This window comes from Herpailurus yagouaroundi, unplaced genomic scaffold (assembly GCF_014898765.1).
Source record: "Herpailurus yagouaroundi ecotype Mexico unplaced genomic scaffold, PumYag 192, whole genome shotgun sequence".
Lineage (NCBI taxonomy): Eukaryota > Metazoa > Chordata > Mammalia > Carnivora > Felidae > Herpailurus > Herpailurus yagouaroundi.
Window position 1 is genome coordinate 22,496,698 of NW_024412423.1, and position 26,820 is coordinate 22,523,517.

Consider the following 26,820-nt stretch of genomic DNA (forward strand, 5'->3'; position numbering starts at 1 on the left):
TTTGCTTTTAGTAAGTGCATCTGAGGCTTGGGAGAGGCACCTCTCCTGCAAGTGACCCGCTGAGGGTGGAGCTGAATCCCGGGAGAATGAGAATGAGGTGGTAGCTTAGGCTCAGGTGTGTCCACTTTGAGGCTCAGGGCTTTCCCTTCCGAAGAAAAAGTTTGAGAAGTTTCTCCTGACCCCCCACATCCCTTGGAGCCTAGTGCAGGGCACGTCTGTGGAAGGCCCGTCTGTCTCAGAGCACAGTAGGATGCTATCTGGGCACGCAGTAAATCCAGCCACAGCAGGTGCCCAGGTGGCGAGGGCTGCAGTAGGTATTCTGGCTGCCTGATGTGTGAGCCATCCAGCTGCCCTTGTGCTGGGGGTGGAGGTAGGTGGGTGGGGCAGATGTTCCAAGGGTTTGGGTTAAACCAGAGTTTCTCACATTGTGGTCACCTGAAGCTGTAGGGATGATGGGGGACCCCAGCCCAGATGATGGGGGACCCCAGCCCGTCAGAATCTGGAAGTACAGACCACATGCTGAAGTCGTGATTGACTGATACTTAGAGCCTCTGTTTGCCCCTCATATTGGAATAAAAGCCTTTCTTTAGCATTCACCTTCCTGTCGCATGCTTATCTAAGCCCTTGAGGCAGATCAGACATGTTTCTTTGACAGCTCAGAGGTGTTCTAAGTGATGCCAAGACTGGGGCTTCTGTTGTTCTGCTTGCCTGTGTGACACCAAGGGTGTCCCTTGGGGAGGATTCCCGGAAGGGATTCAGGGGCTGGAAGGTGCAGCCCTCTTCTGGGCAGTTCTGGAGGTCTGACTCAAGACCGCTGTGGAACCAGCAGGGAGGTGATTTCAGTCCCTTACTGAGAGGACCTTTCTGCTGTCCACATCCTGCTGAAGGAACCAGCCTTCTGGAGAGATGGGAGGAGAGGCTCTCAGGGTTGAGGAGGGCATCTGATGTTTCCAGGGAAATTTGAAATTCTTGGTGTTTTTCCTTTTTTAAGCTGAAGAAAGGCCAAAATAGGAGAAAATAGTGGCATATTATAAATGTTTACCTGTAATAATTTAATATGGTCAGCATGTACATATACAAAGCTGACTGTGTTGTTCACAAGACGATTTCAGAATTTTTAACCAATTTTATTTCTTTTTAAGTAAACTCTACACCCAGTGTGGGGCTCAAATTCACAACCCCGAGATCAAGAGTGGCATGCTCTACTGACTGAGCCAGCCAGGCACCCCAGAAAATTTCAGAATTTTTAAATGAACATCAAATCATCGCACATGTAGATATGGAAATGCAAGGATGGAAGCAGATTTAAATTTGTTGTTGCACATCCTCTTCCTCTAGCCTTGTCAGTGACTCAGTGGCCGTGTGTGTGACTTCATTTGGAGTTAGTGCCCACAGCCTTTGAGCCCTTTTGTGGACACGAGGCTGAGCCAGATGGCCTCCTTGCCGTCCTCCCTTTCAATTATCAGAAACATGTAAGCCTGAGGTTGAACAAACTACCTACCTTTTAGAGATGCTGCTTCGGGAATGAGGCTGAAAGGTTAGCGTCTTGTAATTCCAAGTGCTGGCATGAGCATCTGAATGTGTTGGGGCGTGGGGAGGACACCATCACGTTTCATACTTTTCTCCCAAACTGCTTTAGCTGAAATTTATCATTCCCTACCCACACCAGTTGTTAGAATATCAATTTCAAGAGTGCTGTGGCATCTACATGTAGATCTGAGTTTTGTTATGGGCAGTGTCTGTCCTTTTTTCATTCCTCCCTCCCTTCCTCCCTTCCTTTCTTTCCAGTATACATGAACTCTCAGATGCCATTTAGGATAACATAGGTGAAGGTTGTTGGCGTGTTACTCAGCCACTCATCCACCTGGGTCTTGGGCACAGGGCTGGGCAGTGTACTGAGTTTACAAGGCAGATTTTTGCACAAAGTAAAGTATGAGGGCCACCCTTTCCAAACAAGAACGTTAAACTACCATCATAGTTTTCTTTCTGGAGCTACCTGTGGGGAGGGATGGCATTGGTTTGGTGGGTGGCATTTTAGAAAGAAAACACTGTCATCTTTTTTAGAAAAAAAAGAAGAAAAAGGTGCAGTTACTCCAGAGGAAGCGATGAAGGATGATGTTGGACCCAGAGGCACACAGTGTTCCTTTCAGTCTGTTAAATACACCCGCAGATATGCGTTTCCATCTAAGAGAAGCAGGGTAGGGGTGGGGAATGGAACGGAGAAACAATTCCCTATTTTCTTTACTGATGACCCATGACAGTTGTGGAAGGGGGGGTAAAAGGGAGGGGGGAAACGAGGCAGGAGGGGGGAAACAGAGGGGTCTTTCAGTGACAGAGCAAGGAAAATGGCAAATTATCCATGGTTTCCAGAAATCCGTGGAGGCCCCCTCGGCCCCTGCTCTGCTAAATACAGTGCCGGCTGTATGCATTTCCCACCTCAGAGATGTCTGCTTGAATATTCTGGGGCATTGTATACTGATGTGTTTGGCTATGTACAGTCTGCCTACTTGTGGGATGAATGTTGGCCTCCAGGGGAAGTCCTGGTGCAAATCAACTTTATTCTAGTGCTGTGCAAGAAGTGCCTTCCCAAAAACACATGGGGGCAGTTCTGCAGCTGGATAAATTCTTTCCAAAAGAAAGTTTCAAATTTGATTGGAGTTCTCAAGCCTCGTAGCAGGAACACTATGTGCTTGGGCTTGCCCAAGGTTTGAGGTGCGTTTGTGGTTTGGGCCAGTCTTGGGTGAAACAATGTCCTTTTTGTGCCTTAAGTACTGTGGGGGAGGCGAAGGGGGGTGTGCATGCTTGTGGCGGGAGGGCCCATGGGGTGCAGACCCTGAAATGAAGAGGGGGAGGGCAGAAGGTACCCACCCCCCCTTCCCCACCCCCCTCAAGAGTGAGGCTTGGAATCATTTTCACATCAGCTGTTTGAGGCTAGAATCAATCCAGAACCTCCTTCAAAGCCTCTGAGTTTTGCCTTCCTCGATTTCTTGAAGTGAAAACTTTTGGACTCAGATTTAAGAACAGTAGGCCCTGCTGTTGCTGTCACCAGATTCAGCTTCCCACATCCAGGCCGCACCTGCCACGGGATATTGCTAAAGCCAGAGTTCATTTTTGTCTGTTTCATGGTTTTGCATTCTTAAGAACATCTTCCCTGGGGATTAAAAACACACCCCCCCCCACCCACCCAAAATGTTTGTGGGTCAAATGTGGGAAAACCGTAGGAGGGTGTTTTCTTCTGTGTGTACAAAAGAAGTCACGGTGAAATTTATCCTAATGGATTTGAAACTCTCGTTTTACGGAGACAATTCTGAAATAAACACAGAGAATGGAGATGTAGCTGAAGTGTTTTCCTTTTGCTTTTTCTCTACCTTAACGCTCCGTCACATAAATTCATGTTGGGTTGGAACACAAATGCATTTTGTTTGTAGTAATTAAAATGTTTTAATGAGACAACCATAAAATCCACCATTAATTATTTTATTTCAAACACTTCTCCCTTCTTTTGAACCAGGTCTATTTAGAAATAGTTTAGAGAGTAGCCTGCAGTTTTATTCTTTCCTCTGCATTATACACAGGAGTGGAGAAGTCATTTATAAATAATTACACAATGTTTTGGGTCTTTGGGCTTGTATAATATATCAAAGCGATTAGTACACTTATTGTTCCATTGTAAATGCTTTTTTTCTCCTTTCAGTTTCACTTGCCTTGTCTTCTAGCTAAACCTTTTTCTGGAAATCTTTTGTCTTCTTCATTCTTTTTGCTTGTTACAGTCCGGGAGCATTCTTCTTATTCAAACACTCACAGCAGGGGCAAAGAAAGCGACTTCGGCCGCATCTTAAGTTTTCCCGTAACTTTCTGGCATTTTCTTTTCTTCCAGTTTTCCCAGACTACCTAGGGGCAATGAAGAATTATAACATACATGAATTATTGGTACTCCCCTCGAGTTAAAGGGGGAAGAAAGTGCCTCATTTTCTATGCCACCCCCCCTTCCCCAGTCCTGAGCGAGCGGGCGGCCGAGAAACAATGTATTTATCACTTTGCACGTCTTCGGGACGCTGGCCGCGCCCGCGCGCCCCCTCCCTCGCCGCCGCCACTCCTTTCACGAGCCCCCAATACAGGCTCCCGGGCGGCGCGGCCGGGGAGAGCGCCGGGGCCAGGGCGCGGCGGGGCGGGCCGCGTGCGGGGATTAGGGCCGCACGAGAGGCGACTGCGCTGCGGCCTCCAGCCACGTGAGGAGGGACCGGGCTTCAAAGGTGCCCCCCCAACTAATCCTTGTTATCCGGCGGGGCCCGCCGCTCCGCGCTGGCTCCCCCGCCCGCTCCCGGAGCCCGCCGGCCTCGGGGGCAGCCCCGGGCCAGCCTGCGGGACGGCGGGGCGGGGCCTGAGACTCCGCTGGCTAGGGTGTCGTCGGGGGTGCTCGGGCATGCGCGGGTGGCCGCGCACGTGGGGAGCTTGCCAGAGACGGAGTTCGCGGGAAGAACGCCCGCGGGAGCCGGCCCGATGCCCCCACCCCCCAGGGGGCGTTTCCGAAGCCGGCGCGCGCTCAGCCCCGCGGTCCCCGCCCCGCCGGCCCCCGCCCCCGCGGCCCCGGCGAGCGCACGTCGCAATCTGTCAAGCGCTCGGCCCCGTTTCCATATGAAGGGCGCGCCGGGCGCCTTGGGAGCGCTGAATGGCCGCTCGCGGTCGGGCGGGCGCTCACGCCCCGCGGCCGGGGCTGGATTTGGCCGCATTTGCATAGCAGGTGCTGATGCTTGTCCATTCTTACTTAAAGAAGTTTTAATATGGGATAAATTACCAGGAATTAGGAGCAGGCGTGGGCGGGAATAAAGGAACCGTGTCGCCCGTCTTCTTATCGCCGCCTGGCGCAGGGAAGGAGAGAAATCTTAAGTGAGATTCGACTTTAGAAGTCGTCTCCTTAACAAGCTACCACTCCCCACCCCAACCAAAAGGAGCCAAGAGAAACCAGGAGACAACTTTAAGCAATTTGACTTTAGAATCTTTTCTGCAGCCAGTAAAGCAATGATCCCAGGGATAGTAATACGATTAGCGATCGAAGATCTTTGAGTCAGAAAGTCCGCTTGAGTTTAAAATGTTAATCCTGGCCCTAATCCGCCCTGTTGGCAGACTGGAGTGCAGTGCTACAGTCATTTATGCTTTCTTTCCCTATTCTTACATCAGGTGAGGCCCCTTTCGGCAGCCCATTTCTTGATGACAAGGAGGGCACACTGATTTGCCCAAGGCCACATCCCCCACCATCTCTGGACAGGGGTGCTGCGCTTCCCCCGCCCCTGGGAACCAGGCTCCTGTCGCTGTGCTGGCTTCCGAGGTTCATTCCATCTGTTTGGCATCTTGCAAAAGCTTGGAGCAAAGTGGATTTTCGAGGCGATGGGATTTTGAGGAGATAGGGATGGGACAGTTCATCCACCCAGCCTTGTCTCCCATCCTCCTTTAAGCCAGACCTCAGGGTGTCCTCTTGAAATGGGTGGCTGGTGTTCAGGTTTTCAGGTTCTTGGGGACTGGGGAAGGGGAATGGCTGCCTCAGACTCCAGCCTGCCAGACAGTGGGTCTGCTTATCATATTTGTGCAGAAAAGGCCTGAAGTCTGGGACCCTTGAGGGGTCTCCAGATACTTGGGCCGACTAGGAGCTATAGGGAAGAAAGGGTAGACCTAACATGAGCAGTGATACTCCAGTGCTCTCCACACCAAGATGCTGCCACATGTGCTGTCATAGGTCTGGGATAACAGGCTGCCTGTTCTGTGAGGGACCAATGTCAAGGTTCTCTCCTTTGCCTTCTTGCTGAGGCGCTTTTCTCCTCTCTCAGGCCCACACACTGCTTTTTCAGCCCCCTCTGATCTCTGGCAGTTTCTCTCTCTGGGCCCAGAGCGACCCCCCCTTTGGGCAGGATTGCACCTGGGATCTTGCAGGCAGGCCTCTGGCTTGTCCCAAGCTCTTCCCAACAAGCCCGCTTTTCCTGGAAGGCAGTGTGAGATGCCCAAATGGACCATATGGTTTGGAGGGAGAGCCTTGGAGCCCACAGACAATGGGGGAAGTGAGAGGCCCAGGTCAGTGGCGGAGCTCACGCGGCTGCAAACCTCTCTTTCAGCCTAATGAAGCTGTTGTCTGGGGGTAATGATGCAAATGCCCCAGCCCTTTCTCGCCATCGATAGTCTAGAACGTGATTTGTCATACAATCTGAATCTTTGGGAGGACTTTAGACGGAACCTCCCCCAAAGATGGAGATGAGCCATATGTGCACTTTGCATCTGAAGTGGGGGTGGGGGCGGTGGGAGGGAGGACACAGCCCACTCCGACTTCTCAGAAGGACTGCCTTCTGACAGCCATGAGGACTCAGTCCCCAAGAGCCCCAGTGCTGCCTGACCCAGGGGGCTCATGAGTGGGTGCAGTGCCCTATTGTCTGATGACAGATCAGCAGTGTGTGTTGGAAAAAAGATGCAGAGGATCTGGTTATTCTGAGTAGGGTGCTGTGCCGAGTGCCTTAGCTGATGTTAATTGCAGCCAGGATGGACACTTTAGTATTTCTGAAGCAGAAATAGTAAAAGAAAAGTAGGGACCAGGCGAGAGGCATCCTGAGCGTGGAACAGGTGGGGGAAAACACAAACCAGAGTGAGAAAGAGGAGCAGGAAAAGTGTGCAAATCAGCTCACACTGTGTGTGTGTATGTGCACACGTGTACACGCGCATGTGAACCACACACAGGCATATGTGAACACCCAGTGCCCACACACAAATCCCCTCTGTCCGAAGATATCCTTCGGGGGCCAGGCATGCCAGGCCAGGCACTGTGTCTGAGGGCACAGAGAGGGTGTGGCAGAAAAGAGTGGCCTCACCTGTGGGCAGATGTGACTCTGTCACCTTTGCTTCTCCTGTTTCCTTTCTAGGGCAGACTCCGCCTCAGAGACCCTTCTTCCCCCTTCATTATCATTGCTATTATTAGGGCCTCTGGTGCTTCTCTATTGCATCTAGCACACGCTGAGGGAGAAAGTAATGATGGCTCCTTACAGGAAAGGAGGCAACTTCTCAGTGCACCTGCCACTGAGGTCCTGTGAGTGTCCGCAGAGTCTGGGCACAGGAGTATACTACTCATTAGCAATCTCAGCAAAGCAGACTGCCACGGAATGATCGAATAGCCCTTGTTTACTGCATGCAGTAGATTTGTGTGTGGGCACTGGGTGTTCACCTATGCCCGTGTGTGGTTCACATGCGCGTGTACACATGTGTGCACATATACGCAGCCCTTCCTCGCCTTCAGAGCAGGGAGTTGGGTTGCATCTCTTCTCTGGGATTACCCCACGTCTGTAACCTGAATGTTGGCCCTCAGGTCGGCACCACAGCCCTAGGCTCTGCTGGGTGCCCAGCCCCCGGCTGGCAGAGGGCTCGCCGGGGGGTATCTGTTCACTCATTCTGTGGTGGTTTAAGTTTAGGAGTTAGAATGGGATGGGCTGGGAAATGGAGGCCCATAATCCGACGAGAGGTCCCTAATTACCCCTGCTGGCTTGTGGGGGTGAGGCAAGAGCAGATTGAAACCTTGGTCACGCCTCCACCGCCAATCACACCCATGGCCACAGGTAAGTCGTAGCCAAGCTCTGCCAAAGCCCCGGCCACATGATACTCTTTCTGCACCCTCAGATGCTCCCAGCCTCCCCTCTGGACACTGAAGGAGAGGGGAGGGTGGGGGGAGCGATCGCGGTGACAACACCAGCTCTCAAAGCCCTGGCCAGAAGCTGCTCACCGCAACACCTGTTACCATCGAGAGGTATATCCCGGGGTGGGGGCTGGGAGGCGGCCGTGCTGGAGTCTGGGGTGGGGTAGGGGTAGGGTGCTGGGAAGCCGGTAGGGCTAGACTTTCTGCTTATTTGAGGGCTTTGCAGAAAACTTTGGTTAGAAACATGGAGATATTTCTAAAGCATCCCTGTCCTCTTTCCTGCTTTAACAAATACGGTCCAGATACCCCTGGTGAGCATGCGCCCTAGGAGTGCCCAGAGTCGAGATGTTCCATGACAGTCCTCTTTACTGCTTGACTCCACCATCCTCCTCCTCATCAACATTCATATTCATATAAATACCCTTCTGAACAGTTTTTTTTTTTTCCTAGAGGGATGTTAAGCTTCACCCTCAGTTTGTGTGATTTTATTAAACTTGCAAGCCCGTGCGTCATGCATTTTAATCTGCCTCTCAAATGTGAGGCGACTGAGGCTCAGGGAGGTTAAGATACATGACGAAGGTCATGGGGCTGGCAGGCTGTAGAGCCAGAATGGGAGCCCAGGGCTGCCTGGCTTCAGCATGTGGGACACTGACCACTGGTCATCTCCCTTTTCTCACTTTATGTGAACACCCGCTCTGTGGCCAGCTCCCCCCAGGGGCTGGTGGACACGGGATGGAAACCACAGCCCTACTTTGTGGGGAAGGGCAGCTGTTGCAGGTGTGGGTGAGACTCTGTGGAAAGAGGTCTGTTCTTGTCTGTTGGTTGGTCACTCTTGTGGAGAAGGGCCGTGACCCTGGACTACAGGAGACGTTGTTGTTTTGAAGTCAGCTTCTGTTCTCGTTTTCTTGGTGAGAATCGAGAAGGCTGGGTTCTGTGCCCTCCACAGCCTTGAGAAAATTCTTCTCTCACTCTCTGAATCTCACAGAAGAATGGTGGTGTGGGAGATGGAGGGGGGTGTAAGGTGTCCCCAGGGGCTTGCAGTCCAGGGGGAGACATCTAGGCTCCAGTACTTCTGACACCTGAGGTCTTGGGGAGTCACCTGGCCATATGACATCAAATGGTTTCATCTCCTCTCTGGTCTCCCTAACTGCTCGGTGAGCAGAGCTTATGAGGGGCCGGAGAGCTGACCTGTGCTGAAGCTGAAGCCAGCAGCCTCCCTGATTGGCGAAGGAGGCATTCTGTGTGCTCTCTTTAGTGTGGAGTTCGTGCTTCTAGAGTGTGTGGGCTGTCCCAGTCTACTTGTCCCCGTGTCCCTGAAGAACTCAGCATGATCTTAGCACCCAGAAACTCTTAAGTTACTCACGTTCTTTGGTTCTGTGGTTGTTCATGCAATTCATTCACTCGCTCTTTCATTCATCGCCAGGATGTTAAGTCAACTTCTCTTGGGTAGAAGATCATTCAACTTCCCTGCCTAAAACCCTTCACAGTTTTCCCATGGCATTCAGTATAACGTGCCCCCATCTTTTAATTTGAACTCTAGTTAACAAGGCTCTGTGCTATCTGTCCCCCTCCTGCCGGCTTAGGGGTGTGTTGTGGGGTACCTCAACCTCACAGCCGGTTCCTCTCCCCTTGGCCCTCTGGGTTCCAGCAACACTGGTCTCTGTTTAGTGCTTTCAGTGCTCTTCGGGGCCTTGTCCTTGTCATTCTGCTTGAAGCGCTGTCCCCATGTGGCTCCTTCTCAGAGGAGGACCTCCTGATGATCCTGAGCAACCCTTCGTCACAGTGCTGCCCCCACTAGCACACGGATCTGTGGGTGGTCTGCACACTGCTTGCTGCTGCTCCTCGTCCGTGTCTCTGACTAAACTGAACGTTCTGTGTGTGGCAGTTCCCTGTCTGGCTTATTAACCTCCGTCTCCCCAGTAGCTAGAACAGTGTTGGTACGTAAGAGGTGCCCAGGACGTTTTGCGGTGGAATGTGGACGTGCATTTGGATGTATTTTAAATGGTGAAATCTGTGCGTCTCTCTATTATGTGTGTCTCCACCTTCCCAGCTCCGGGAAAATCTGGGCTGAAGAGAGACTGAGTCATGGGCAAGGGATTTAGTTTGACACAGTGGGAAACTGGGTGCTTCTGGGTGGAGTGTGTCCAATCCAAGATGAGTGTCTCTCTAGGCACGGGGACGTTTTCTGACTTGGCTGGATGGGGCACATTTCTTACTTGGGTCTGACTCCCGTGGGATGATCTTGTGTCTTCCTGGAATCCACGGGACATCCTGAATCACACTGTTTGTGCCCAGAGGAGACACTGCTGAAGGAGATGTCTCTTCTCTTTATGAAAGAGGTGTGTGGGCCTGCCTCTCTAAGCAGTGTGGGAATGCACGGGGCAGGCTTTCCAGTCCGCAGTGGAGAATGGACCTCCCTGGAATGCTCACAAGGGGCAGGGAAGAGGAAGGAACCCCTCAGAGTAGAGTCGGGACTGAGCAGTTGCTGGGGGCAAGGCTCACCTGCGTAGGTGACCATCAGCAGGAAGCAAGCTGGGACTGGTTCTTAGGAAGGCCATGTGGAGTGGCAGGGGCCAGAGGCGCATCTCTGTCATTTCCGGGAATCCACGCGTGATGGTATGTTTTGGGTGGAAATGTCAGTGATGCCGCTCTCCAGCAAGCCCTCAGCAGCCCTCTCAGTTGCTCCCTTTCGTCCCCCAAATCCTGGCTCTGCTCACTGAGCACTGGCAGGGGCTCTAGCTAAGGGCTGCACGTGGGAGCCATTCCTGTCCTCAAAGAGGTGGTACTCTGGGAATCAGAACACGGGTGTGCAAAGCAGCCAGTGGACAGAGTTCAGAGTCCAGAGTGCTAACCATTACACGATAGAACCCCACGCCAGTGGACAGAGTTCAGACACAACTCTGCCTGCGTGCTCTCATCCACTCAGCCAATCACCCACCAGTCATCTACGGGGTACCTCCCAGGTGGAAGGGTCACTGTGTGCAGTGCTGGAAAACCCAAGAAAACTGGAGCTGCCTAGAATTTACATCCCAACAGGAAGAGACTACAGTCCCAAAGATGAATAAACCCCTAAGATAGCAGGTGGTAACAAGTGGCAAACAAACAGGGTGCCACTAAGGGGCAAAACAGGAGATACTTACTCTAGCTGAGGTGACAAGGATGATCTCTGAGGAGATGACATGGAAGTTGATACTTAAAGGATGAGAAGGAGTCAGCCATGGGAGGTTCTAGGGGGAGAGCATTCCAGGCGGAGGCCCTAGGAAGTGAGGACTCTGGGGGCAGGAACAGGCTTGTGTGTGAAGAACTGATGGAAGACCAGTGTATATTGAGAAAGCCTTCCTAAGCGAGGTGCAGAATTTGGACAGGGGGTGCGTATCTTTGTAACAGATACCATGTGCCTGGCACAAGGCTAGTGTTCCACCTGATTTAATCCTCCCACAAACATAGTGCTGTGCTCCTGTCCTACGGAGGCAGTGGATGCTCAGACAGGTCAAGCCAGTTGCCAAAGGCCACGCAGCGAGACAAGTGGTGGAATCAAATTTTGAACCTGAGTCTGGTTCAAGAGCCCAAGTTCATAACCACTAGGCGATTTGATCTCCCAGTGTCCAAGGAAACAGTACAAACAGCATGTACCTGTGACATGGAAAAGGACAGAGAAGGGAGAAACCAGAGAAAATTGTAGTCATGGCCTTAGGCGGTTGGAAGATCATAGAGAGAGGTGTGTGGATAATCATACGATGGAAAAGTCATCGTTTGCTTCTATCCTCAAGAGTTTCCCTATTCTTGCTGGAGCAGGGCTTTCCGGCGTGGGGGGGTGGGGTGGGGTGGGGTGGAGCTTAGCTGTCTAAAGGCGGAAAGCAGCGCCACCTGTTGGTGAAAGAGAGTGATGATCGTATGACACGAGATCAGGTCGATTCATCATCACCCGTGAAATATTTGCTAGTCATCTACTGGGTACGGCCTGCCCTGGATGGGGTGGGTAAGAGTATGCAGCAGAACCCGGAGACATAGCTCTGCTTCCAGAATGGAAAAGGCTGAATTGGGAGGTGGAGCTCCCTACTTTGGTCTTTCCTTATGGGCACCGGGGGATCTCAAAATAAAATGGATGTGCCAGAAGTGAGGGATCTGGGTGGGCTTGAGGAACTTGGAGGGGTTCTGGCAGTGAGGCAAACCTGAGCAAGCAAGTGTTTTTGCATAAGATATTCACGGCAGTGTTGTTTGACGTGTAAAATTTTGGTAAAAAGGTGCCACGTGTCCATCAGTAGAGGAGTGGTAAATAAAGTATGTTGCATTCCTATAAAAGCGTACGATGTAGCTCTAAGAAAACAATAAAAAACCCTCTTTAGGTCCCACAGGGAAAAGTGTCCAAGGTGTATTAAGAGAGAAAAACAAGGGTGAAGACTTAACTTTGTATAGTATGCCATGGGATAGAAATAAATACAAAGAGAGGGTATAAGAAGAAATATTTTGCTTACCTAAGCTAAGAAAACTCTGAGGCCTCCTCAGGACACTGTTAACACAGTGGTTGCTGGAGTGAGTGGATGGAGACAGGAATGGGAGGGATAATGTACCTTTTGGTTATTTTTTAATTTCCAAATTAAGTATATTATTGCATATTCAAGCTAGTGGTTTTTTAAACAGGAAAATTATAAACAAACCAAAAATAAAATAAAATTCTGATCCCACTGGAGCTTGGCCCTGCTTCTCCTCCCCTGGGTCTTTGCTTCCTTGGGTCTTAGAGCTGACCAACTTTTGTGGATCATGCGTGGTCCAGAGTTCTAGAATCTGAGAACTTTTCTGGAGGATTACCCACTGATTTAGAAACCCTATAGACCTCGTATGTGGAAGATACGTTGTTTCTCAAAGGATTCTTGTAAGGCTTTGCTTCTGATTTCTGGATATCAAGATTCACCAAGTTGCATTCATGAGCCTTTTGTACTTAATTGTAATTAATGATGAGTCCAGGTTGGTGATGCGTCATTTAGTTGCTGTCCCCTATTTACTGAGCACCTACTAGGTTTGGGTACTGCGCTTATTCCTGGGATTGTCCCAAAGAAGCCTTGGTCCCACGTTCTGCCCTAGGAGGGGCTTACCGCCTGGAAGGAGAGCAGGGAGCACTTGGTGAGCCCCAGTTAGGGAGTCCCTTGAGTCTACCTGACAGAACTAGGAAGGCTTCAGGGAGATGGAAGTGCTTACGTGGAGACTCAAAGCGTGAGCGGTAAGTGAATGTTCCTCCAACATAGAGGGTCAGAGAGAAATGGCGGTTGGTTTTTTGTTTTGTTTTTTTTTTTACTGTCAGAGCAGGTGTGTTTTATTTTTCAAGTGCTCTGTGTTCACTTTAAAAAACAAAGGCATGCCTTCTGTTTCTTTTTCTTAGTTTCCATTAAAATTATTGTAAGAACCACTTCGGCTACACCCTGGTCACAGAGACGTGGTCATTGCTTCCAGTCTTCCGGCGGCAGAGGTCACATGCAGCTGGTAAAGCCTCTGATCTTCCTTCCCTCGCCCTGCCCTGCGGCCCCTGCCTGTGTCTTAGGCCTGACTCTGTCCGCCACAGCAGCTAGGACATACTGCACTGTGGCTGGTGCCAGGGCCTTGGTCATGGGGGTCTTGGCCTGCTCTTGTTACCTCGTATGCTGTAAGGGAGCCTCCTAGGCCTCCTAACTGGGCTGTGTTCCCTTTCTGACCTCAGTTTACCTGTTTGAGAAATAAGACAGTTGGACCAGGGGACCTGCTAAGGCCTTCTAGAACTCACCCCCTGTGGCCATGATGCTGAACACATTGGGAAGCTCACGATATTTCCCAGGGAGTGGGGGTCCGGTGTATTCAGGTGGGCATGGCCTCTCTCCACCTTTCTGTCATGATTTTAAAGATGATCTTTCTCTGAGCCCCAGTCAGGGTCAGCGTAGCTCCTTGAAGGAACATTGGAGAGGGAGGTGGGGACAGGCCTGGGTCTGGGCTGAGGTCTTTTCCCCTTTCAGGCCTCAGTCTCTTCCCCTGGGTCGCCAAGAGGCCAATGGAGGAGGCATTTTCCAGCTCCAACTTTGCCAGAACCATCCCTGGTCCCTCAATGGCAGGTGTGGAGACCAGGTCCTTTAGGCCAGCCTCTCCCCTTGGTTTCCTGAACGCGCTTCCTGAACATCTAGTGGGAACGAATCAGAGCCCTGTATGTGTGCAAGTGCTGTGTGTGTTCTTGCTTAGCAAGTGTTCTCTAAAGGGGAGCTAGGGGGTAGCTGTAGGAGCAAGGGGGTGAGGAGGAGGGGCCTTGAGTGCCATTTGGCCCCTCCTCCCACTCAGGGAGGGGCTGCCATTAACTTTGAATATTATTTTTTTTTTTTGAGAGAGGGAGAGGAGAGTAGTGGTGAGGAGGGGCAGAGAGAGAGGGAGAGACTCTCAAGCAGGCTCCACGCCCAGCACAGAGCCCGATGTGGGGCTCGAGCTCACCACCATGAGATCATGACCTGAGCTGAAATCAACAGTTGGATGGAGGCTCAACTGACTGAGCGCGCTGCAACCCTAACTTTGAATGTTATTATCTCCAATGAGTTTATAATTAAAAATGGCAGGCTGGAGAGAAGGCAGGTATCCTCCAACTTTGAATCTGCCTCTATTTCTACATCATACCATAAAAGTCTGCCGGATTACAGGCCGCCTGGGTGGCTCAGTCGGTTGAGCGTCCGACTTGGGCTCAGGTCATGATCTCGTGGTTTGTGGGTTCGAGCCCTGCGTCGGGTTCAGTGTCGACAGCTCGGAGCCTGGAGCCTGCTTCGGATTCTGTGTCTCCCTCTCTCTCTGCTCCTCCCCTGTTCTCTCTCTCTCTCAAAAATAAATAAACATGAAAAATAAATTTAAAAGTCTGCCAGATTTTAGGGGTCTAGGACAAAATGTCATTTAGTGATTAGCAAAGGTTAAAAGCACCCGCTCATTAAATGGAGAACAGAGATGCTACAGCGTTCTGTTTTGGCATTTTGTCCTATGGAAGGCCTCAGTGGAGCAGTGTGAAGAGGCCTCCGAAGGGCTTTTCAGAGCTGCCCTGCAGCCGTGATCCCGGTGGGACCAGGGCTAGCCTTCACAGGGGCGGCTCTTCCTCTGAAGGCACGATGTTGACAGGGTGAGAGCAAGGAGGAGGCAAAGGTGTCCCTGAACTTGTGGGTGAACGAAGCGTATTGGGAACGTTTCCCAGCCCCTGCACTCCCTTTGGGACTCCCTTGCCCCCTCCAGGTCTCTGACTGAGCGGCCACCAGGTGGAGCTCGGCACCAAGCCCCCAAAGACCTCTGCTCCCTCCGGGAAGCCTTTTCCAGACTCCTGGGCTGGGAGATGGGTGCAAAGGACTTGGAAAGAAAAGTGTTCAGAAGCAACCCCCCCACTCCCACCCCAGTCCCTTGACGAGCATCACAAACTCTCTGCCTTGAAGGAAATCCTTTCTCCTTGGCACCGCCCCGGCCCCTCCTGCCCCACCACGTTAGGGGCTGTTTCCTTCCACCACGGGCCAGGGAACGGAAGCTTGGAGGGCTTGCCGGGTTCCCAGAGCCAATCTGGGGCAGAGTCCAGCTCCCAAGTCCACGTTCTCCCCCCCACCCCCACCCCGGGTGCGGAGCCTACCTTCTGTCACAGGGCTCTGTGCTGTCTTCCCCTTAGGTCGCTGCATGGCATGATTCCAGGTGTCCATCTCTCCTCAGCAAACGAAGTCACACACTGTGGCAGCCCCTTGCTGCCACACCAGATGAGACCTCTGCCCTGGCGCGCCACCCCAAGTGTGTGAAGAGAGGGAAAAACGTTGCTGTTTAAAAAGGCTCGCTGCTTTGTAAAAGTTTTAATGTTTATTTATTTTGGGGAGAGAGAGAGAGTGAGCAGGAGAGGGGCAGAGAGAGAGGGAGACGCAGAATCCGAGGCAGGCTCCGGGCTCCGAGCGGTCAGCACAGAATCTGGCGTGGGGCGTGAACCCACGAACCGTGAGATCATGACCTGAGCCGAAGTTGGACGCTTAAGTGACTGAGCCACCCAGGCGCCCCTGACTTCTTTTCAAAAAGGAAATATATGTGCAGGAATGAGAGTTAAACAATAGCAAAGAGAGTCTAATGAAAAGAAAGTCTCCCTCTGTTGACCCAGTTGCCAGCATCCTTCGCTGGAGGTAACCACTGTTACCGTTTGGGGGCTCTTCCAGAAATACATATATGTATTGGTGCATAGACTGTCTGTGTGTGTGTGTGTGGGGGGGGTAACAATTGGTGGCATATTGTTCTGGATACGGGGTGCCCCAGATCCACCTTCTACCTTTCATCACTCTGCATGGTGCCCCCGAGGCTAATCGTTAGGGACCTTGTGGGGGTGGGGTCTCCCACACCCTCTGCTTTCAGGTGGGCTCCATTCATGGCAGGCGGCAGCCAGAGGTGTTTGGTGAGAAGGGGCTGAAATTGGAGTATTTTTTTCCGGTCTCCTGCCTGCTACATTGCCTCTGTCAAAGGTTCTACCAGTTGCCCTGCCCTCCGGCTCCCGTGTGGGTTTGGTGACATTCCTTGCTCCTTCAGGGCTTGACTGCTGACAGCTCTCCCCTGTCACTAACTCCAGAGGACCGCATTATCCTACTTGATTTCCCTTAACTTTGCCCGCATTTTATAAATCCTTCCAGGGATGTGCTGGTAAATGTGTAATCACTGTCTCTCTGGGGAAAACCCTAACCAAACCAATTTGATTTGTAGCATTTCCTGATTCCTGTCGTGCAAATAAATGCTCCCATCACGGCTTGTTCCAGGCTTAGCACAGTTTAGCGGCTGGCTTATAAACATTATGAAAATGTAGCCATTGGCTCTCGTGGGCTGGTAGTGCTGGCCCCAGCACGTCACTGACTTTCCTTTATTAAGTTACCTGTAATTGCCCGGTTGGAGTGTGCTATCCATTTAAGGAATACTAGTCAGATCTTTTATAGGGTGTCAGAAATGAGTATTTGGGGGGCACTTGGGGGCGGCTCAGTCGGTTAAGTGTCTGACTCTTGACGTCAGCTCAGGTCGTGATCTCACGGCTCATGGGTTCGAGCCCCACATTGGACTCCATGCTGACAGTGTGGAGCCTGCTTGGGATTCTCTCTCTCCTCTCTCTGTCCCTCCAGCTCACTCTCACTCTCTCAAAATAAATAAACTTAAAAAAAAAAAAAGAGAAACGGGCGCTTTTGATAATAATAATTCTTTTGATAATGACAGTTCTGCCAAACTACTCTCCAAAATGGCTGAACCATTGCCGCCTTTGGATCCCAGGCTCCTTGAGCAGGGTTTTTGCATACACTTGGTTGGCTGACTGGAGTGATGAAAAGAGAGAGTTTGGAGTACTACTTTGTCGGGGGAGACAGGTCAGAGAACATTTGCTTGGGAACAGCCTGTGTGAGTATGTCAACAGGAAGCCTCTTGAAGAGGAGGAGGGAGGCCTCCCACCTCGGTATCCCTGTCTAAGCTACAGGTGTATAGATCTCCTCATTAGCAGAACCCAGGATGTGGAGAGGGGCAGGGGTGTGAAAGGTTGAGGCAGGAAGGACTTGGACTTGGGTCTGACAGCTTTGGCTTGACTCTGGCTTTGCCCCTTGCTGGCTGTGTTGTTTTTTTCAAGGGTCTGGGTTTCAGGTTCCACATCTACAGAATGGGGATAAACGTTCCTCTTCTCTGTAAATTTGAGGATTTGATAAAGTATGTCACGTGTTCCAGGGAGGGCCCGCACATTTTAGCTGCCCTATGAGTGATAGTTTTGGTGATAATGATGATGAGTGGCCCATAGAGGAATTTGGGGCCCAGAGAAGGCAAGAGATCTTTGCCTTTAGAAGGTGTTTATATTTCAAGGCACTAGAAACAGCCTCTGTCCTACCTGGGAGGGTGTGTTTCCAGAACCCAGGCGCCTAAGTCTGCCTTTGGCTTTTCTTTCTTTTAATACAAGTGCATTCGGCCAATTTCCACAGAGTGGCTTCTTCAGAAACCTGCCTGGCATCTTATTTGGAAGGAATACAGTTGAGGCTTGTTTGTGAAACTACAATGCATAAATTTCTTTGTATTTAGAAACCTGAGTTTAAAAAAAATAAGTGTTTCTGAGTGTATTGATGTTTTTCAAAAATGGAGGTTTCAAGGTTCTGAAAACCAAACTGGTCCTACCAGAATGGGGTAGAAAGTGGGAACTGCTCACCTCCTGAAAATCTTCCACTGACAGTTTGTGAACTTGCAGGAACGACGTTGAGATGTGGAGGAGAAAAGCGATCCAAGATTTCTTCCGGGGATTAAAAGTGAGTCCAAAATTGCAAGGACTCGGGAGAAAAAGGCTCTTGTTAAGCTCCGCTTTGAATAACCGAGCCCTTTTCTCTCTGAGCCCTAAGTGTTGAGATGCAGCGTCCTTACTGCCTAGAAACCCAACAAAGACTGGCTTGGTGGCTGCTTTGAGGTTTCTGTTCTATGTAGAATTTTAACCGTGAAAAGACACAAAGATTGGTTTCTTCTGAGTCCTTAACGGAACACCACAAAGGGACACAATTAGTGGGGAGCTGGGCTGCTGTCTCTCACCAGCTATGCCGCTGCTGCTCAGAACCCCTCCAGGAGCCACGTGGGGTACACCACCCGGCCCCTCTCTATCTCCGGTGCTTGGAAATGTGCCACAGACTCAACTGTGCAGGTGTGGAGATTGCTGGACTCCAGAGAGGCCAGGTGCTGTGGGGTCTTTATCTGTAAGCCTGGTTGTGCCACCTGCTGGATGTCCTAATCTGTAAAATGGGATAATAAAGCCCGGATTGAAGGCCTGCTCTTTGGATGAGGTGAGAAATCATGGACAGTGTTGGCTTGGAGCAAGCGCCCTATAGTAGTAATCCTTTCTGTAGTATTAGTGTTCTTACTGTTCCAGGCTTTATGGTACAGATATCCTTCTGCCGGACTTTCAGAGCCCTTCAGACCATTTCCAGCTCCGCATCCTCTCCTGTGACTGGGCAGGTCTCTGCGATTTTCCCGTTCATCTTCCCATTGTACATGTGGATAAGAGGCCATGCCCCTGATCAGGTTCTCTCTGAAGTCACCTCCCATAGAAATGAAGGTTTTGTGAGCTCTCCTCTCTGGGGATCATTGCAAGAGTTAATGGAGACAGTGGAAGCAAAGCATCTGGCTCAGTGCCTGACCCCTGAGAAATGCCGAGAAGGGCTCTTTACTTTGCTTCTGCTTGGACCTTGAGCTGGAAAGGACAGCTAAACATACAGAGTACCTCCCACAAAGGCCAGGTGCTGCCTCTACACATAACCCTGGTGACCTCTTGCCTCACCTGGTTCGTGGAGAATAGCATAGGGAGCACGTGTGTGGATTTTGTATTAGGACTACTGGATTCCAGTCCTTTGTCGCTTTCACCAAAAAGGTGTAAATTCCTTCAAACCTTAGATTACTCATTTCTAAAAGGGTTGATAAAGATGTCCATAACATTTAAATTGTTTCAGGGTGAAATGTCACGAAGGATGTAAAGTATGTGGCCCACAGTAAGAACTCAGTAAATTATTGCTGGTGTTCCGCGAGTGTCTGAATAAATATTTCTGTAGTTGGCGTAGGAATAGGTTGTCTGACTATGTATATATAATGAAATTGAAGTATGTACCATAACATATTCAATTGTATAATAACCTCTTGAATTTGCCTAGTTATTTGTTTATTTATACCTATCGTAAATAATGCTGCAGTGAACATCTCCATGCAAGTATTATTTTTTCCTGAGTGGGATTCTTTTCTTAGGATGGACTCCTAGAAATCATAGTGGCTGAAAGGATATATCCTGCAGTCCCTGAGGATATTTCCATATTTCCACAAGGCTGCAAAGAGAGATTTGAGCTGCTATGAATACTCTTTTTTAAAAAAGTTTTAAAAATGTTTATTTATTTTTGAGAGAGAGAGAGAGAGACAGAGTGCGAGTGGGGGAGGGGCGGAGAGAGAGGGAGACACAGAATCTGAAGCAAGCTCCAGGCTCTGAGCTGTCAGTACAGAGTCCGACGTGGGGCTCGAACCCACAAACCATGAGATCGTGACCTGAGCTAACGTCCAGCGCTTAACCGTCTGAGCCACCCGGGTGCCCCTATGAATAGTTATTCTTACAAGCCTTATTATAAAGTTATTGCGAGCATCATTTATTCCCTACAACTGGGCTTAATATGTTTTCTTTTTTATTCATATGTTATGTCTCTTGATTAAAAGTGACAGAGACCTGACTCTAAGCAAAACCAGAATGAGTTGGCTCCTGTAATTGAGAAGAGAGAGCGGGTGCAAGTTCAGGCAGAGTTTGATCCAGGGGCTAACCCACGTCGTTTTTGTAGTCCCGGCCCTCCGTTTCTCTGCTCCGATTCTTTCTGTGTTGGCTTTGTGCTCAGGCAGGTTTTCCTTCAACGATCCCACACATGACCTCTGGTGCTCTGAGTCCACATTCTTAGCACCATTCTTGTGACCAGAGAAAAGAGAAGCCTCTTTCTCCCGCTTCCACCTAGTAAATCTTGTGACGTTCCTGATTGGCTTTCTTGCGTCCTGTGTCCGTGTCTCAGCCAATCAGCATGCTTGGTGGAGGATGCTGGGCCCCGGCTGGCCGTCCCGTGGACGTCGTGATTCACAGCCCCCTCAGGCTTTCCGGGCTGGGGCACGGGCAGGGCAGGGCAGGGGCTTGCAGAAGAAAGTGCCAGAGGCTGGCAGGGTGTTACTGCCGAAGCGGGAAGTTAGGCAGCATGCAAGTTGTCAAGTCACCACAAGGTGGCGCTCTCGCTCTTTCTCCTTCACGTGAACACTGCCTTTTGCCCGGGTCTTCCTCTGCGTCCCTTACCCCGCAGATCTTGAGTGGGACTCCTCCCTGGTGGCTCCCAGAAGAATTCAGACCTTGCCGCCTGTAGTGAAAGGAGCAGGCCATGGGAGGGGTTGTATGCCACGAGGGGTGGTGTGCCAGGAAACGTGGTGCTGTGTGGACATCACCCCAGTGGTGATGTTCCGACAGTGTATTAAGCCCCTTTCCCTCAGCTCCCCTCAGCCTGATTCCTCAGTATAAAAGTTCTGTGAGTTCGTTCCCAGAGTCCATTTCATGAAAAAGAGCGTTTGAGTTAGTCAGGGATGTGGGTGTCCTCTCAGGAATATTTGAGAAATCTCAGGCCTCAGGCTTCCTGAACCTTCTCTCTCGCACCACGCAACCTCCTGTGCTGAGGAGGCCAGCAGTGGGGTTGGGGACACACTGGGAGAGCCACCCCTGGGCTCAGGTGGACCGGGCTGTGAGTGCAAGGCCACCCTCTGGTCAGCTTTCCGATGACTTGGGTGAATGTTGCAGTGTTAGGGCCAGCATGACCCTGGGGGACCTGGGACCTTCTGGTCATGTGTGGACCGCAACGTATCTTAAGTTTCCACAGGGTAGAGTAAATGCTCTTAAGGAAGAACCTGAATTTCATGGCTCAGCTCTAGAGGCATTTTCTCTCACACGGGCCCTGGGGACCCCTCTCCTTGCTTTCCTTTCTCTACTGGTCTTGAAACAAGTCCTCTGCCCCAGGCACTTGCCAGGGGCTGGGAATTCAGAGACAAAACCCATTCACTGTTACCAGAGATCCCACAGCCTGGGTGCAGTGACAGACGTTTCTAGAAATAAAAATGCCATTCAGTGTAGAGATGCCGAAGGTGTGGTGAAATAGTACGGCTTGGACAAGGCTGAGTTGAAATTGCGGCTCAGCTGTTTAGTACCTCGGCTGTTATGCGAGTGACGGACTCTCCGTCAGACTCCGTTTTGTTTCATAAAACAGGGCTGACAGTACAGACGTCGATGCCTAGTTCATAGAGTTGACGTGAAAATTTAACGAGAACATGTGTAAGGCACTTTGCCCCGAGCTTAACACAGGGAGATGTGTAAGTCTTATTGATTGGCTTATCTTGGATGCGATTTGCAAATGTCTCAAAGCTGAGAGACAGAGTTAATATACCGGGTGATAGCATGTGAATTTCAAACACTCCCGAGGGATTTAGAATGGCAGGGAAGAAATCGGTGAGACTAAATTTGATTGGGACAGATGTATAGTGGTGGGCTTAGGTTCAAAAGATCAGGTGGCCAGATGAAAGGTTGGAGTGGGAGTATGTGTGGCATGAACCTCTGCTCTTGTACGATGAGGCCTTGGCGATCAGTTCAGTGCTTGCCTAATGGATGTGATGAGGTGGCTGAGAACAGTAGCTCAGACTTAGGAGGGTCCCTACAAGCACAGTGTCCTAGATAAAGGAAAGGACCCACAGCCATGCAGGAGGTGGTTTGGGCACCGCGACCTGGATGGCAGAGGGCCTGGAAGCCATCACCTGGAATGGCTGGGAGGGCACACAGGTTAGCCTGGAGAGATCAGACCTGTCAGAGCATGGGTCCTGCTTTCCACAAATGTCAAGGGTTGGCCCCTGATACTACCTCTGTGTTGCTCCAAAGATAGACCTCGGGAAGCATCTTTCAGTTTCCTGATTCAAGGAAGAATCGTACAACTTTTTAGCACTTTTCCAACCACGGAGTGAGCTGCTTTATGCCTTGTGAGGCTCCCGGTAGTAGTAGAAGCATTCAGGCAGCCTCTGGATGCCCCATCTGGGGTGGTCTAAGATAGGACTTGCTCACACAGAGTCTAAGGAACCGTAAAGATGACTTCGGGGTAATCCCAGAATCTCCTGAAATTGTTTGTAAAATAGTCTGTGCATGTTTTTCGGGGAGAAGGAAACAGCATTCATCAGTAAATTTTGGGGGAGGGGCGCTAGCATCCCAAAGCAGTTTAAAAACACATAATTTTAAAGAAATTTAGCTATTGGGTGTAAGGTATGACTATACTTTAAGGTGGTTTTTTTCCCAGACGTAAGAGTCTTTGTTAAACTGTTAAATATATTCTTGTGAGTAACGTGAAATTGTTGTTATTATTAGCTGCCAATTTATGTGTGCCTATTATGTGCCACACAAAGTTTTACATATTCTACTTGCATTGTCTCATTTAGTGTTTTAAAAAAATCTTTGAGGTTAAGTATTATTATTTTTTTCCCATTGTATGTGATGAAACTGAGGTAGGAAAGTTCTCAGCAGGTTCCAAATTCTTTTCTTGATAGATATGTGTCCCCACATGTAGCTTTTTAAAAAAATGTTTATTTATTTATTTTGAGAGAGAGAGAGAGAAAGAGAGAGAGAGGGAAGGAGAGAGAATCCGAGGATGCCCCGTGCTGTCAGCACAGAGCTGGATGGCTGGGCTCAATCCCACAAACTACGAGATTGTGACCTGAGCCCAAATCAAGAGTCAGACGCCTAACTGATGAGCCACCCAGGTGCCACTGGCCCTTTTATGCCTAGCAGACGTGATGTTATGTTGGAAATTTTATTTATTTTTGTTGTTAATTTTAGAGAGCATGAGCAGCAAAGAGGGGTAAGAGGGAGAGAGAGAATCTTAAGCAGGCTCCATGCTCATCGAGGGGCTCAATCCCCCAACCCTGGGGTCATGACCGGAGCTGAAATCAAGAGTCAGATGCTCAATCCACTGAGCCACCCAGGTGCCTCATGTTGGAAATTTTAAAGGCAGGATGATAATAATAACAATAAGCAACCATGTATTGACTTTTACTTTCTGTGTTGAGACATTTATTTCATTTAATGCCCACTACAGCCCTATAAAGTTGGGCTGGGAGAAATTAAGTCACTTGCCCATGGTCATTTAGCTTTTAAGGAGAGGACCCAGGGGGTGCCTTGGGTGGCTCAGTTCATTAAGCGTCTGACTTCAGCTCAAGTCGTGACTTCACATTTCTTGAATTTGAGACCCACATCAGGCTTTCTGCTGTCAGAGCAGAGCCTGCTTCGGATCATCTGTCCCTCGCCCCCCCCCCCCCCGCCCCCCCAGTCGTTCTCTCTCTCTCTCTCTCTCTCTCTCTTTCAAAATAAATAAATAAACTTAAAAAAAAAAAAAAGGAGAGGAGCCAGGATTTGAATGGGCCCATCTGGCTCACAGCCTGTGTTCTCAGCCTTGTAGACACTTGGGGATGGGACGTGGGGATGGGACGTGGAGCTGGGGCCTGGGTCCCTTCTGTGTATCTGTCCCATGAGGGGCTCTTTGAATGGCTGGGGGAGGGGAGAGATCCAGAAAACCCCTTAAGGATCTGGGACAGGTCAGGTCAGGCAGAGCAGCAGCTGGATGTACCCTGAAGCCTCGGGAGCAGGACGCCAGCCTGTGGGGCTAAACACGGAGAGGACAGCTGAGCCAGGGAGCCTGAAGGACTCCCGTGCCCCCCAGCGCTGCCCCAGCTCAGGTGGCCCTGCAAGGTGAGGCTCCAGCCTAGCCTGCGAGTTGGGACCGTGCCCTCTCTCACCTCAGCTCCTTCCAGGCTCAGAAGGAGCCTTTAAGGAAAGCACTCCAGACTTGACCAAATCCGGCAGCAGGCCGTTGGAGCAGGCAGCTCAGAACTGATGTAGGGGAGGGAATGCACTGTGGGTCTGTGGGGGGGGGGGGGTTCCCCAGTCCCCCGGTCCCCCGGATATGCTTCAGCTCTCCATCCCTGAATCACAATAGGATGTCAATGGCCCACGCATATCCCCGTTACCCCTCACAGAGTGTGCCAACCGAATTGTCAAGGAACGATTTACCTCAGTCCTCTGGGAAGTACAGCCCCTTGGCTGATTTTGTTCTCTTGAAACCAGAGTCTGATACTCCAGTTGTCTGGGGAATTTCAGACACACGGAGAGGGGATAGGGATTTGGATTTGGACCTTCACTGAACAGATGGGTCTCCAGAGTACCATGTGCCTGCCCCCCCTCCTCCCCCAAAGAGAACAGTCCATGGGTGTCAGTCAGTCAGCTCCAGTCTTTATCTAGCCAGACAGGCAGGCCAGGGTGGAGCAGGAGAAACCAGGAGACTGCCCCGGATTCTGTAGGGTGCTCTTTGGCGTTAAAGAGGCACCATTTCTTCCAAAGGGCCTACGCTTGCTTCGAACTAGGTTGTTCAAGGGGGGAAATTGAAGAAGCATGTCTCAGATACCGCACAATCCCATGCCCTGTGTACTCTCCTGCCAGGCCCAGTGTACTCACTGTGTGATCGCAGTGTATCAACCACCCTAGAACTCTTTGAAATGAGCAAAAGGGAACACTCTTCATCATTTCCCTGGGACAGCAGTCATAGACCAGGCTTGTCCCAGACAAACCAGGACATATGGTCACCCTACCTGGAAGTGTCCAAACGAAAATCAAGACCCCCTTGGCCACTGTGTGAACATGCACAAGTTACTCAACTTTCTAAGCCTTAAGTTCTCCATCTGTAAAAGCGTTTGTTGAGAAAGCACTCGATAAATACCATTTGTGGTGGCGGTTACAGTTTCTGTTAAACTTGGTTGCTCTTCCAAGTGCAGGAAATCAGCAGGGTTGGTATCTTAGCAGCTATCAAGGACTTGGAGGGTATTCTTTCTCTCATTATTCTCTCGGTTTATAATATTTTTTTTGACTCTATTAATGCAAGTAATTAGATCTGTCTTTGCAGGCCATTATTTCGAGGGACAAAAGCCTTTGTAATTTAGAAACATTCTTAGGAAACAATGGATTGAAAGAAAGAGCCTGTTGCTTGCTTCCACCTTCCCTTTTGCTCCAGGGGAATAACGTTGAATAGGAGATGAGAGTTTCATTTGCATCCAATTAGACATGCCTGCAACTCATCCCACAATGTCAACTCTCATTAGGAAGTGGGGTTGATTCTTTCAAATCCAGCTTTGAATTAATTTTTTGAAACCAAAAATGGTTTCACCTTGTTTCGTCTGCCGGACGTGGGCCCAGAGCAGCCGTTGCGCACGTGTCGGGCTCACTTTGTTGGGTCAGCGGGACAAGCCCGGAGGAGTGTGTGGTGATTGCAATCTTTAGCCTCCAAAAGATGAATGAGGCACACTCAGGACAAGCCTGGCTAAGCCTGGCGGTCTGGGTGGTCCAGGTTAAGTGCACGATTGATCTCTGTTCTCTAAACAAGAGTAAAGCCCCAGGTGAGGGCAGAGCAGTCTTCTGTGGGCCCAGGGTCAGCAGGAACCGGGAGGCAGTGTGCACTTCAGGGCGCAAAAGCCCTGCCAGATACAGCTGGGTTCGAATCCTGTGTCTACTGCCTGGTAGCTTCATGAATGTGGACAGTGCATTCATTTCACTGAGCCTTGGTTTTCTCATCCGTGAAAGGGAGCTACTGATAGAAGCCCCTGCTATGGCTGTTTGCAGGATTCAGTGCGATAAGGCACAGCAGGTCCTCAGTACAGGGTTTCACTGGCTGTCTGGTTCACTGCTGTCTCTGTTCTCACACGGCCCCCGGGGGACCTCGGAGAGCCCTGGGCTCAGGTACATCTGCTCTTTGCTGCCCTCTGGTGGCAAATATCAGAGCGATCTGGAGAGCAGGAAGCTGGGAGAGGTTACCTTCAAAGTAAGACAATTTGGGTTTTCTTGCTTTCTTGATGACCTCTGAGAATATCTTTTCAACTTTTCAAAAAGAGGAGGACAGGGGAATACCCTGAGGTGCCTAAAGCGGGATGATGTCTTCCTTGTGTGGGAGGTTGCCCAGAAAAGCTGTGGTCGGCTTGCTTGCCCAGAAGGTTGGGGAGGCTTGCCGCAGCCATGGATCACTGGGCAGGCCAGACAGCAGACAAAGACAAGGGAGAGGAAGAGACATGCATGAAATGGGGGGTAGATGTTGGAGCTGTGGCTGGTTTCCCTGGACATTCAACTGGGGCATGGGTGGTGTTCTGAATTCCTCCAGCAGTCCCTGTGGTATTCCCTGTCTTTGCTGGCCTGCCTTATCGCCACTGGACACAGAAACCACAGGCCACATCAGAGCCAGGCCGGAATCAACACTTCCTGTTTTTGTCTGAGAACTACCGGCAGTTTGCCATGAGCCCTCTCCAGGCTGGTAGAGGTCTTGGTCAGGGGTTGCTTCCTCCAGGACTAGGTGGGCTCTCCCTTTGGAGTAGCCCCGAAATTGGCCACACAGCCCTCTAGCATAGTGTGCTTAGACCAGCAGGCAGTTTCAGCTGGGTTTGTGACTCCCTCGTAGCCTGGGAGTTTCTGGAGGGGTCATTCCCAGCAACCAGCACGGTGTGCGACATGGAGCAAATGCTTCCTAATGAGACAGTGGCTGGGTGGATGAACCGTGGACTCTGGCCGTGAGGACGGGACGGCACCTCACCAGACC

The 26,820-nt window shown here is 50.6% G+C and overlaps 1 long non-coding RNA gene across 1 annotated transcript; it reads right to left on the minus strand.

The window, feature by feature from the left end:
* Positions 1-3,461: 3,461 nt before the first annotated feature.
* On the minus strand, positions 3,462-15,441 carry LOC121010883 (uncharacterized). Its single transcript, XR_005781401.1, has 3 exons — positions 15,267-15,441; positions 4,796-4,859; positions 3,462-3,891 (listed from the first exon to the last, which is right to left on the minus strand). It is a non-coding gene; the product is annotated as an uncharacterized LOC121010883 (long non-coding RNA).
* Between the last annotated feature and the right edge of the window lie 11,379 nt (positions 15,442-26,820).